This window comes from Phasianus colchicus, chromosome 1 (genome assembly GCF_987193195.1).
Source record: "Phasianus colchicus chromosome 1, bPhaCol1.hap1.1, whole genome shotgun sequence".
Lineage (NCBI taxonomy): Eukaryota > Metazoa > Chordata > Aves > Galliformes > Phasianidae > Phasianus > Phasianus colchicus.
This window is the reverse complement of record NC_143436.1, coordinates 62077186-62090092: the sequence shown is the minus strand read 5'-3', so window position 1 is coordinate 62090092 and position 12907 is coordinate 62077186. Positions and strand designations below refer to the sequence as shown.

The 12907-nt window shown below is 36.9% G+C and overlaps 1 protein-coding gene across 17 annotated transcripts in view; it reads right to left on the bottom strand.

The window, feature by feature from the left end:
- CACNA1C (calcium voltage-gated channel subunit alpha1 C) overlaps positions 1–12907 on the bottom strand; it is a 467840-nt gene that overhangs the window by 267009 nt on the left and 187924 nt on the right. The window lies entirely within an intron of this gene.

Sequence of the window (12907 nt, the reverse complement as noted above, 5' to 3'; positions counted from 1 at the left end):
GCTAGGCTTTCCTCATTCTAACACAGATTTAAATCTACATCTTTGAACCAAATTTTTGGACAATTAAAAAGTGCTTAATGTTAAGAGATCTATATCTAGCTTCTTTGCTGAAGGAAAAGATTATTTTCCTCTTTAGGAGCTCCCATTCTTATGCTTACGCTCACTATATTCAGCAACATTTGGTACTTCATAGTTACTTGAAAAGCTACTTGAAACTACCTCACAAATTTCATATGTGAAAGCACAAGCAAAAACATAAGAAGTAAAATTATGTATTTGGTAGAATTATTCCTATTGGCAAGAAAAAGGAAGAGGAAAACAAAACAAAACCCTAAAGAATTTTCAACTATTTTTGCCTTCAACAGTAGTTCGTTTGTAAACGCCCCTCAAAAATGAATTTTATCAAAGACACATTCAGGTGCTGAAGGGAGCAAAACAGCCACATTCTAGGACACTTTCAGATGATACTTTTCCTTCTCTCTCTGAAAAAGCTTTAAAATTGTTCTTCAGAAATAGTGTATGAGATTACAGCCTTTTAAATCTTCTCCATATGATACCAATCATTCTACAAATACAGACCATGTAGCTATCAAGATTTATGAATATATGCAAGCTGTCAGACCACTGAAGTGGATTCTGAAATAAAGCATTGTAGATAAGTAAATCCCATATGCATTCTTCCTCGGGCTTGCTTTTTTCTAACATTAGTATTCAAGCACTGCTAAGAATCAATGCAGAGGGGTCTTTCACACTTCTGGAATCAGAGCACGTTATCAAGTTACCCAAAATGGTTTTGCTATAAAATTATTTTAATGCTATAAACAAGGTTTAATGCTGGTATTTATGAAGACTTACAAGAAATATTCACTTTAAAATCAATGTTATGGCTTACCTTTGCATTTTAGGAATGGAAGAAAATAAAAGGCATCTCACTCATTTTTACAACACCAGTTGTAAAATCAAACTCAGTAACAAGAATCAATCCAATTTCAAAAGTTGAAAGCTTTCAACCTGCTCTTTTTATCAGATATACATCTTACATACTTGTTGATTCAGTTTATTGTTTATTATCATTCTGTATGTAGAATGATTTATCTACTTCTTTCACATCTCTCCTTATTGCCTGTGGTTTCCATTTTATTCTCACCAGGTTAGCAACTAAATAACAGTAATTTCATTCACTGATATATATTATCCTTTGCAATGACTTGACCCACTTAGAGAAATTTTTAAAATGAAATCAAACCAACAATTCATGGCCAAGGTAGCTCCCGCCAAACAGTACACAACAATCCACACCCTCCACTTTCCTTACCCCACCACCAACGCCTACATATTCATGAGAAAGATCTTCTTGGCTCCTAGCCCAAGCATAAATTAAGCCTAAAATAGATCTTGGATCTGACAGGAAAGGATCATTTTGATTCCACCTTATTCTAATCTCATTTGTATTGACTTTTCACTAGCGTTAATTCTGCTAATATACTAGAGGTGTTTCTAATCATCATCATTACAAATAAAAATCAGGACCTTGTACTTCAGATTTGAAGCTGTTCTTCCATCTTAAAATATTTGCAATTCACTCTAATTCTATGTTAGTGAAAATTTGGAGCAACTCCATCTGGAAGCCATAACTATTTGGCAAGCAAATAGTGAGGGAAATTCACCAACCGTTTCTTTTACTCACGTAACGGACTGTTGTTCCAGTAAAATAAAATAGTATTAATGAACATAACTGTAAATTGTAAAATCTTTCACCTCTTTTAGAAAGGAAAATAAATTACATTGCATTATGAAAGTGTGGAAGGTAGATGCTTTTGTAATTAAAAGACTAAGTTGACATCAACCAAGTGGTGACAAAACTTCCTGAAGATGTTTTTTCTAAATGTTGTGCAATGCAGGGAAAAAAAGTTGGCTTAAATGGAAAACCACCCCTCCTACAGAATCACTTTAGATAGTTATGATTACACATAGTATGAGTTACAGGGTTAGTAATGTAATTTGAATAAAACTTAATTATCTCTGAGCTACAGATTGTCACAAAGTAATGCTTGATGGACAGAAGAGAACAGACATAAGTGATAATATTTAATAGCAAGGAATCCTCTACTTCTCTAATATTTAAAAATAATCTGTTAGGTCATCTTTCCTTTAGCAGATATGTCAGTTCTTATTATTACTATTGAAATCTCCTTGTTGTGGATGGAGAACAGTTTGTCAAGAGAAATTGTGTGTGTTGGAATGGACCAAGGCTGGTTGCTATAGAAGGAGCAGATAGCACTTACATAATATACCAGGAAGACCAAGAGAACCAAGTGACAATGTCCCCACAAAGGAAGAGGAGGAGAGAGTAAGCCCCAGACTGGGTCTCTACCTCTACTTTCAAAGTTGGAGTCCATGCTTTTATTTTATTTTTCCATACTTGGTCTTAAAATGCTCGCTCCCTTTTTCACATCTCCTGTAGCTATTTCTCCCCTGTTTTTATTTACATATTTATTTGTACCTATGACAATAAAAGATTTACGTTATTGTATTGATCTGAGTGAGGTACAATGTGGTAATGGTTCATTTCCACAAGCTCTTCTCCCCGAACAATTTATTCATGACATGCAGTATCTTCTGGCCTCCTGAATGGTGTTCCTCTACTTTTTTTTTTATGCTATCATGACCAACATTAAAGTTTGTCCAGGTATGTAAACAAGCATCTTTGCATCTCCAACCTTATGCTTTTACATAGTTCTTCCAAAATACAACAGTCTTGAGATCACTATTACTGCTTCCCTAGGCCTTGTTTAGTACTGCTCTGCTGACAGAAGTAGACAGCTCTTTTAAGGAAGAGGTGAGCCTGGAATCACTCATTTACTAAAAAATAGTAATGCCGTTCTGACTACTTCTGCAAATCTACACTAGTGCACAGAATTGTTACAGCCAACTCATTCAATGAATAGAGCAGTCATTATGAATTGTATTCCACACAGATGATAATATGCACACTTTCCTCAGTTGTTCAGTATATTGCAAACCATGGATTGCTGGTTAAATATTTTTGCTCATCTACTCAGTAACTCAATACAAAATTACCCAGACAACCAAAATCAACCACCTTGCATTATTCCTACTTCCAGATTCCCTGGATTGTAGATTAATCTGTTATTTCTGCTTTCACCTGAAATTAGCACATTTGAAATTAATTTTAGTTCCAAATCCAAAATTTGGTTGCTCCCTCCCCTCTTCCATGTCAAATTTCCCCATGAATAAGATTTCATTATTAAAAGAGTTACTAGTTTTATTTAATGCATTTTTGAAGGAGTATAGATTAGGGATGAATAAGATTCAGTCAAAGTGAAGTACTGATTCTGCCACATAACTTGCAAAGAATATTTCTTCCAGTTTTCCCAGCTTTAATGATCGTTTTTGCTTAAGCCTGCCTTTGAAATGGGCATTGTTACAATTTAAGTAGTTTAAGACTGACTGAGAAATCAAGAAGGAATGTCATAACAAAGAAACACAAACATAATAATTTTGAAGTTGTCCAGATGATTAAATGTCAAGCAAAACAAAAAGTTGACTGGTATCAATGTTAAAAAGCACGCATGAACTTTTAATATTCCTTTTATCAATTTCATCTTGTTGGAATGTAAAGTCAGATGACACATTTGTGGTGAGATGGTAGACTAATTGATTACTCATTAAAGAAATGATTATGCAGTTATCATAGAATAGAATGGCTTGGGTTGGAAGGGATCTTTATGATTATCTAATTCCAACCTCCCACCATAGGCAGGGACACCTCCCTCTAGACCAGGTTGCTCAAAGCCCCATCCAGCCTAGCCTCAAATGCCTCCAGGGTGGGAGTGACCTTTCTGGGCAACTTGTACCAGTGTCTCACCACCCTCGCAGTAAAGAATTTCATCCTATTATCTAGTCTAAATTTACCCCCTTCCAGTTTAAAACCATTTCCCCTTATTCTGTTGCTACATGCCCTTAAAAGAAGTCCCTTCCTAGCTTTTCTGTAGGCCCCATTCAGGTACTGGAAGACCACTTCCTATAAGGTCACCCCAGACCTTCACAAGTGGGGTCTCATGAGAGCAGAGAAGAGGGGCAGAATCACCTCCCTCAACTGGCTGGTCGCACTTCTCTTGGTGCAACCCAGGATACAGTTGGCCTTCTGGGCTGCAAGTGCACTGCCAGTTCATGTTGAGTCTTTCATCAACTGACATCCCCAAATCCTTCTCTTCAGGGCTGCTTTCAAAACATTCTCTGCCCAACCCATATCTGTGCTTGGCAAAGCTCATTTATTGTGCAAAGTTCCTTTCCTTTTATGAATCTCTGCATAGTATATGTTGAATAGTCATCAGGCATCCCTTGGCTCAAAAATGAGAATACTGCCATCTTTAAAAACACTTTTCATGAGACATCTGTGCCATACCACAGCATATACGTGCCAAAATGTGTCAGTATTACAAAGCACAGAAGTTCCATTCACGGGAACAATACAGACATGCATCAGTGACTGTTGCACAGACACTTCTGTTGGACTTAGCACACTCAGCAAGACCTCTGTCAAAGTGCTGGCTCTGATTAGCCTTCTTTGCAAAGACAATGCATTCTAGAACTTTTGTTGAGGGAGTAAGACAATTGAAACTTAGCTGAGCGTTATCCAGCAAAGTCTGGTTGTGTGTTCCCTATTGTTGTATTTATATATGTTGGAAAACACTAAATTTGGACAAATTTTGTCACATGTCTTGACATCTCCAACAGTGAAAAAATTGGATGCATTGATTTCTCTTAACAACACCGTCTTTTTATTTTTCCAGCTTTTCCATTTGGATATTCCCACATTGTCAATTACAGAGCTAACTATGCAGTTGGAAATAACAGCCAACTGACCATGGGGCAGAGGAGGAATTGGCTCCTGAAGAACACATTAAGAGAAGATGGCTCCAAGAATATAGGTAGCTAGAAAAAATTTTCTTGGTAGTAATCTCCTGAAACTAAACCACAGCCCAACAAGCCCTCTGAGTGCTTAACAGATAATACGTACAGTAAAGACATTTAATTTAACCTTTAGTTTGTAGCTTAACAGCAATTGCTTGTCTTTTTTGAAAACAACTGGAACTATTTTACCACAAGTTTAATTCAGTTCTGCTTCATTTATTTGCCACTATTTCTCTAAATAGTAAAAATTAATAACTGGTGAGTTAGCTATACAAATCACTTTATGAGCTTTGTCTTGGAAGCAAATCCAAAGGCGACTCTGAGCATACTGACCTTAGCTCAGCTTAGAAGCAAAAGGAGATATTTGTAACTTCCCTCTAAATACAGAGATGTTAGAAGGTGCATTTCCCTTGCATCACTTAGTAATCTATTCTGTTAAACTATTTCTACTATCGTAGAGATTTCATTTTTCCTTCATCCAAAGAGCAGGTTACTTACATTCGTCCTAGGGCCTTCTGCTAAAACTGACCACAAGCATTAGCCAGTTAATGCTGTTTGTGTTCTTAGCTGGTCTATTGAGACCTAAAATCATTAATATCCCTTCTCTGAACAGATATGTTGTGTTGAGGGGCATAGTTTAGTGAGAACTATTGGTGACAGGTCGTCGGTTGGACTGGATGACCTTGCAAGTCTTTTCCCACCTTGGTGATTCTATAATATCTCTATGCATTTTAGACTCTTGTGAGGTAGGTGGCTTTAAACCAATGACCATAGTTGGTATAGTGTAATACTTGTTTAATTCCTGAACCGTTGTGCTACCAAAAAACAGTTATTCCTTCACCAAGCATTCTGGTGTAGATTTGTAGCTTGAATTTGCTTATTAAACTTGAATCTGAGCTCAGAATTTACCGACTTTCATAGCGGATTGGATATTTCTGCCAACCTCAAGTAAACTTTCAAGAGGCTGCGGCTGAATTGGAACACATTGCAGAAGGGTGCATGAGAACCACATACACCTCTTTGTTTCTGCTGTTTTAATGAAATTTGTCCTTCCTAAAAGAGCCCATTCCAGAAGATAAATTTAAATGATTATGAAATCCTCCTCCCTTACCCACACCCCTTCTCTAGGTTTCTTACAAAGTCCATCTTTTACTGTGGGAATAGTTATGTCACAGAAAGAAGATTGTGTGTCCTAGAAATACATTAACTAACCAATAGACAGGGGCTATAAAAAGATTAAGAAGGGTGACAAGCAAGCCCCTCTCATATACAAATAGATAGCGTAGTAAGTAACAATTTTGAGACAAGAGTTTCCTGGGAAAAGAATCCAATGTGAAGGGTAAAAGGATTTCTATTTATACATTATGTTTCCATTTGTATTGTTCACTAAGTATGAAACCTCCTTTTTAAATCTGTGTCTCCGGGTGTCTTGAAGAAGAACAGACTATTCCTGCCTGTCTGACTCATGTATCTCTGGGCACTCAGACCTTCTGACTCACTGGATAGTCAAAAATCTCAGATTAACAATAGTGCGTGGCTGCTAAAAATAGGTACTGTAGACCCTGGGCTGAATGCAGACAGAAATAAACACATTTCTTCTGAATATGTGCAATCAGTGAAAGATGAGTAAAAGTGTTCTCTTTATGTTTCTTTTCTTATGTTTCATTAATTTTATTTAAAAACAAAAACAAAACCAAATAAACAACAACAAAAAAAAAGCCAACAAAACAAATCTTAAACTGCCTCTGCAATTGTTTTAAAACATGATTTGAAGTCACATCTTCAGAAGCAATGACTAAGTATCTTTCTGACCTGTATACCTGGAAGTAATTTGATTATGTTTAAGAAAGAACACCTGGACTAACAATGGAGTGATACCCTTATCCTGGCACTGAATCCTCTGTACTTTTTACAGATCTTTCAGAATACTTGTTCCAATGCTCAAATAATATCAGTATCTTTGCTTCGATCTTCAGAAAGGCACATGGAAGATGATCTATCTATTCAGATTGTGTATCTTGCTGATAACCTCATAAATGATTATTAATATATAAGATAAAACAGCAAATTAAGTATCATAACCTAGAAAAATAGAACTGAATAATTTCCAGGAAAGTTCATTCTGAAACACAGAAAAAGTATTCAGATTGCTTTTATCCTGAAACTGACATTGATGCCAAGACTGATAGTTTAACTAATGTATTCCTCAGCATGATTAATTTGAGTTAGTATTTTAAGCACTCACATTTTAATCAATAAAATAGCGATCCACTTATGTGACAGAACTTTACAGAATTGAAACTGAAGTCACCTTCTGAAGTGATATCACAAAAGAATTCTGCTCAAATGCCGGATTTTAGTGTGATCAACAGGAACACCTAAAGCTTTGATTTGTCGTGTCCTCCTGCAACACTTATTTATTTATTTGTTTGTTTGTTTTGCATAGGAGCTTCAATATCCTTTATAAGACAAGGAGTGATGTCAAATGCCCCACAAGACTTAGAAATTACTATTGCTGATGCCGAACAGTACGTGAGCAATCAAAGAGTTGGAGAACAACTTCAAATCATGAAAGAACAATTTTGTATAAGAATTTAAGTCATTTCTAAGGAATCATATCAGACTGCAAATCCTAGGAACCAAAATTTTAGTCTTTAAAGGATTTCAAAAGCTGTCAGAATTCAACAGATAGCATTATTTTAAACATGTTTTATATTTAAAGCTGTAGGTTTACAAAACAACAACAAGAATAAACTATGGAGCAGAAAATTCTCAAATATTTTAACCTTTACTTTTTATCTACTGTAACTGTTTGTGCTTTTTTACTCATGGCTGCCTCCTTCAGTTAAGCCTCCTCTAATATATATTTCCTATATATTTCCACATTGTTTTGAGGAGTCTTTTTTTTTTTTTTTTTTTTTTTTTGCTAGTAATTAGAGATAATGCTCTATCTGGCAACCCATTTTTGCTGGTCCCTGGAGCAGCACTTTAAAGGAGGCTAGGTTAGAGAGTAAGAGAAAGAACGTCATCATGCATGGCCAGCAAGCTGGAAAATAGATATTAAAGAAAAGATTGAAAAAAATCCATAGAATTCTGAAAAATGAAGTAAGATTGGCAGGGATTAAGGTGATTCAATGCCAGAAAAGAGTTCTGCAACCCAAATAGTCCAATCTTTGACTGCTTTCTCAACTCCTGTCAAGCCTAGGCAACAATGCTTCATAAAAGAGTGCCAAAAACTGCCAAAAATTATCAGAGATAAACTAACAGGATGAAATTACTTTTATTCAGTGCACCACTGAACTGGCTCTTGAGAGATACAAGTAGACAGCTATTTGGACATGGAACCTTTGGCAACAGCAGCAGTTATTGTATTTATGTCACAAGTAACAAAAAACAAATAAATGAGGTGCTCCTTCTTGGAATGCTGATCTACCCTAGACGAGAATGTTACCTTTGTAAAGAGTGTTCATAGTTGACTGGAACATCAGTTTTCCATCATCTTTTGAAGGAATGTAGCTTAAAACTACGATCCTTCTGAACTAACAAACAATTGTATCAAAGAGACTCCAGAAGTTAAAATCCAGGAAAAAAACCTTGCTCATTCTGGCATAAGTCCTTGTTAACATCTGAGCATGTGCTCTCATGTTGAAACTTTCAGGGGTCTCCATATTAAGATGATCTTGAAATATCTTCCCCTAACACACTCTCAATTTTTCCTGTTTTTTTTTCAACGATAGTTATGTGTTAATACATGCAAAGCAAACTGTGATTCTTTTTAATGACTGCTGTGCTGTTCAACAATTCTTTTGTGCGGAAAGAAGAAAACTTCTTAAACATAAACATTTAAAAAATCTCGAACAAGTTAAAAAAGCATGGGGCAAAAGGCAAAATATGATTTTAAATCTCATTTGAGAAGTCAGGCAGTAGAATCAGAGATGGGTGGCCTGGGAAGATACAGAGATGTTGTCCAGATGTTATAGAGAAGGGATCAGGAAAACAAAGATGCAGATGGAACTAAACTTGGCTGGGGATGTGAAAAATAACAAGATGGGCTTTTATGGTACACTGATCAGAGGAGACAGGCAAAGGAGAGTGAATCCCCCTCTGATAAATGAGAAGGGAGATACAGCAACAGTGGTGGCCTTCTATGATTGGATGACTGCCCCAGAAGACAAAGGAGGGGCAACTGCTCTCATCTACCTGGACTTCTGCAAGGCCTTCTTTGACATGGTCCCACATCACACTCATCACTAAACTGGAAAGATATAAATTTGAAGGGTAGAATATTCAGTAGATAAAAAATTGGATGGATGGTCACAAACAGAAGGTTTAGTCAATGGCTTTATATCCAGGGGGAGGCTGGTCAAGAGTGGTATACCCTAGGGTCCATCTCAGGACTGGTGCTCTTCAACATCTTTATCAACAACCTACACAGTGGGATCAAACGTACCCTCAGCATGATTGCTGATGACACCAAGCTTAGTGGTGTAGTTCATAGAATAGAAAAAGAAGGGATTCCACCCCAAGGGACCTGGACAAGCTTGAGAAGTGGGTCCACAAGAACCTAATGAGGTTCAACAGAGCCAAATACAAAGCACTGCACTTGAGTCAAGGTAATTCCAGATATGCATAGACTGGGAGAAGAACTCACTGAGAGCAGCTCTGTGGAGAAGTACTTGGGGATTCTTTGGATGAGAATCAGGACAGCCTATACTTGCAGCCTGGAAGGCCAACAGGGGATAACAGTTTTAAACGAAAAGAGGTGAGATTTAGGTTAGATGTTAGGAGGAAATTTTTAACTCACAGGTGGTGAGGCACTGGAAAAGGCTACTCAAAGAAGCTGGGGATGTTCCCTCTGTGGAGTTGTTCAAGACCAGGTTGGATGGGATGCTGGGCAGCCAAATCTAGACACTGACAATCCTGTCCATGGCAGGGGGTTGGAACTGGATAGTGTTTAAGATCCCTCCCAACCAAAGCCATTCTATGGTTCTATGAACATAATATACTGGCATGAATAAAAGTGGTTAATCCAAACATCTCAAGTGCTGAAAAAGTTTGCATCTAATCTTTGTGCTTAGACCTATCCAGAGTTTCCAGGTCTTTGTAGACAGATAGCCAGAGGACAAGCACTCAGAATTAAGAGCCTTATATTCTGAAGGCTCTTAATGAACTAAAATTAAGAGAACAACACCTACATTGTTGGTTTGCTTTTTTGTTTGTTTGTTTGTTTGTTTTGTGGTGGGGTTATTTTTTTGTGGTGGTGGTGTTTTGATCTGTGTTTTACAGACACTTGCCAGTGTATCCTTTAAAACTCCAAATCTGACTACTCTAGAAGTTGCAGTCATGTACTTTATGTAAAACATGAGCTGTACATTGTTAAGTATGAGAACATAATGTAGCAGATTTTGAACATCAAGTTTTTTTGTGTTTTTTTTTTTCTTCTCACTGTGGTGAGATGATTAGACATTGCTGTCTAGTGTCAAAAACAGCCAGATCTTGACAAGGAGCACTCACCACTGCTCACTCACCTTGAAAACCTTAGAAAATTAGAAGCCTTCTGCTACTTTTCACCCAGACACGCAACCAAGCATGACAGGTGATTAACTAGCAGTTATGAATCACCACACTAATGCAAAAGTGATCTAGGTGTCTCTTTTGATGGAATCATCCTAAAAATTAGGAGGAAAGCAGACATTTCTCCCTTCTCAGCACTTATGAGACTACCTCTGGAATACAGTGCCCAGTTTCAGCCTCCACCACCCGAAAATACAAGAGCTATACTGACTAACCAAGGCATGAGACATGCCAGTAAGGTGTTACCATGATGGCTAATGGGGCTGGAGCAGACACTGTAAGAGAGGAGACTGAGACAACTGAGCTTGCTCAGCCCAGGGAAAACTAAAGGTAGGGAAGTATCAGTAGAGACTAATGGAGAGACTAGAGGATAGAGAACAGATCCAACCTCCACTCATGGCAGCATAACAGATTTGAGAAAGCATTCAAGTTACAGCAAAAAAAAAATTGTGATTGAAGTGATTTTTCTTCCTTTAGGTTACCAGGAGAGTAATCAAACACTGGATCAGGTGCACAAGTAGACTGTGGTATCTCCATCTTTGGACATAATCAAAACTAAAATTAAAACAGCTTTTAAGTAAGTGATCTAAACAGATTGTCTTTTCCCAAGGTATGAGCAGTGCTAATCTGATGTCAGTTTGTCACTCAGCCATTGCTTATTAAGTGAACTGAACTAATTTTATTTCATTCTATATATGTTTTCATTCGTGCCCAAATTTCAAAAGTTAGTCAGCTTTAATTATTTCCTATAAGGAAAAAAACTGTCCTACTCACTGAACTCCATCTCTTACTGAGATGAAAAGGAAATTTGTTCGTGGTGGATTTTCTAAGCTTCCTGTATTTAACCATGCTCTTCTCTTACACATATACCTTCTAAAAGAATTGTCTATAAGATAGAACATATAATTATTGTTCTTTGTCTATAGGAGCAAATTAATGTTTCCAGGCATCTTTAAACTTACATAGTCACATGGGAAGAAAAATGCATTTTTGTACATCTTTCTGGAAGAAATTTCAACTAGCAATAAAGAACTGACTACAACTTTAAACACCAATGGCCGCAAGTTTGGACAGTAAAGAACAGTATGCATTTTCATAAAAAAATAAAAAATTAAAAAAATTTAAAAAAAGATTGGTATAGATTAATGTAAATTGAAATCTAAATTTCATCCCTCTCTTGCCCACTTTGTGTTGCTCTTGTGGTCATTTTGTGAAGTTCACATATTCAGAAAGCTAAGGAAAATCTTCAAAAGCTATTTGTTACAACAATTTTCATCTGCAAAGCACAACTCCCTCTTGGGTTATGTCTTGCCAGTAATGTGAATGGGGGAAAAATTTCAAGGTCAAATACTATTAGATGTAGATGCTACTTTCAATCTCCTTTTAATCCAGGTGTAGCAGCATAACCCAGAGTTTGAAAACCACCAGTTTATTTCATCCTTTTAAGCATAATTTACTCCTTCCCCTATATTCCAAGGGAGAATTGAATATACTTACATCATTCCTAACAGATGTTTTCTTAGTCTATTTTGGAGAGCTTCCAGTGAAAGAGCCTCCACAGCCTTCTTTGGCAATGTATTTCAGAGCTTTACCATCCTTATTGTTAGAATTTCCTTCCTAATATCTACTCTGCTCTTCCTATCTATAAACAAAACATACCTATGCTGCAGGTTATGCTTTCATTGTTCTTCTGCACCCTATGCAGTTGTATTACACCTTTCTTAACACATACTACCTAGTACTAGCCTCAGAGTTTTATCTGAAATCTTACCAATGCTTGATAATACTTAAGGTTTCTCTCATTTCTTCTTCAGGCTGTTCTCCTCCTTTTGCATCCCAGGATGCCATCTACTCTCTTCACAGAAGCATGAGGTGCTACATAGATCTGTGCTGGTCTTCTACTATCAGCGTCCTTGCTTTTCCTGGAGAAGATGTACCTGGTCTTTGCTTCAAAAGTTCCTGGATGCCATAATATCCATTTGTGTCCCTAGCCCCATCAAGGATATAATTTATTCCATGATGTGAAATTCTACACTGGGAGTAGTTCCCAGCCTACACCAGAATTGAAAGACTGAGTCTTGGATGAGCACAATCTAAAATGCAGTGCAGAACCTAATTGGGTAGCCAAAATCAACATCAAAAAGCATGAGTGAGTTCCTACGTGCATTATTCCCTACTTCACATCTCTAGCTGCAAGGAAAGGACTATTTCTGTATCTACATGTGCGTGTAGGCTTCAGAGTTGCCAAATAATGATTGTGTGACTCCCTAGTACTAACCTTGTGAGCCTTTTAAAATTATTCTCTACACTGAATTCTTTCAAATTTGGCTTTGGAAAATTTAATACGGAAATCTAGGGTATGTAATCTTATTTTTATGTATTAAAGATTCCTTTG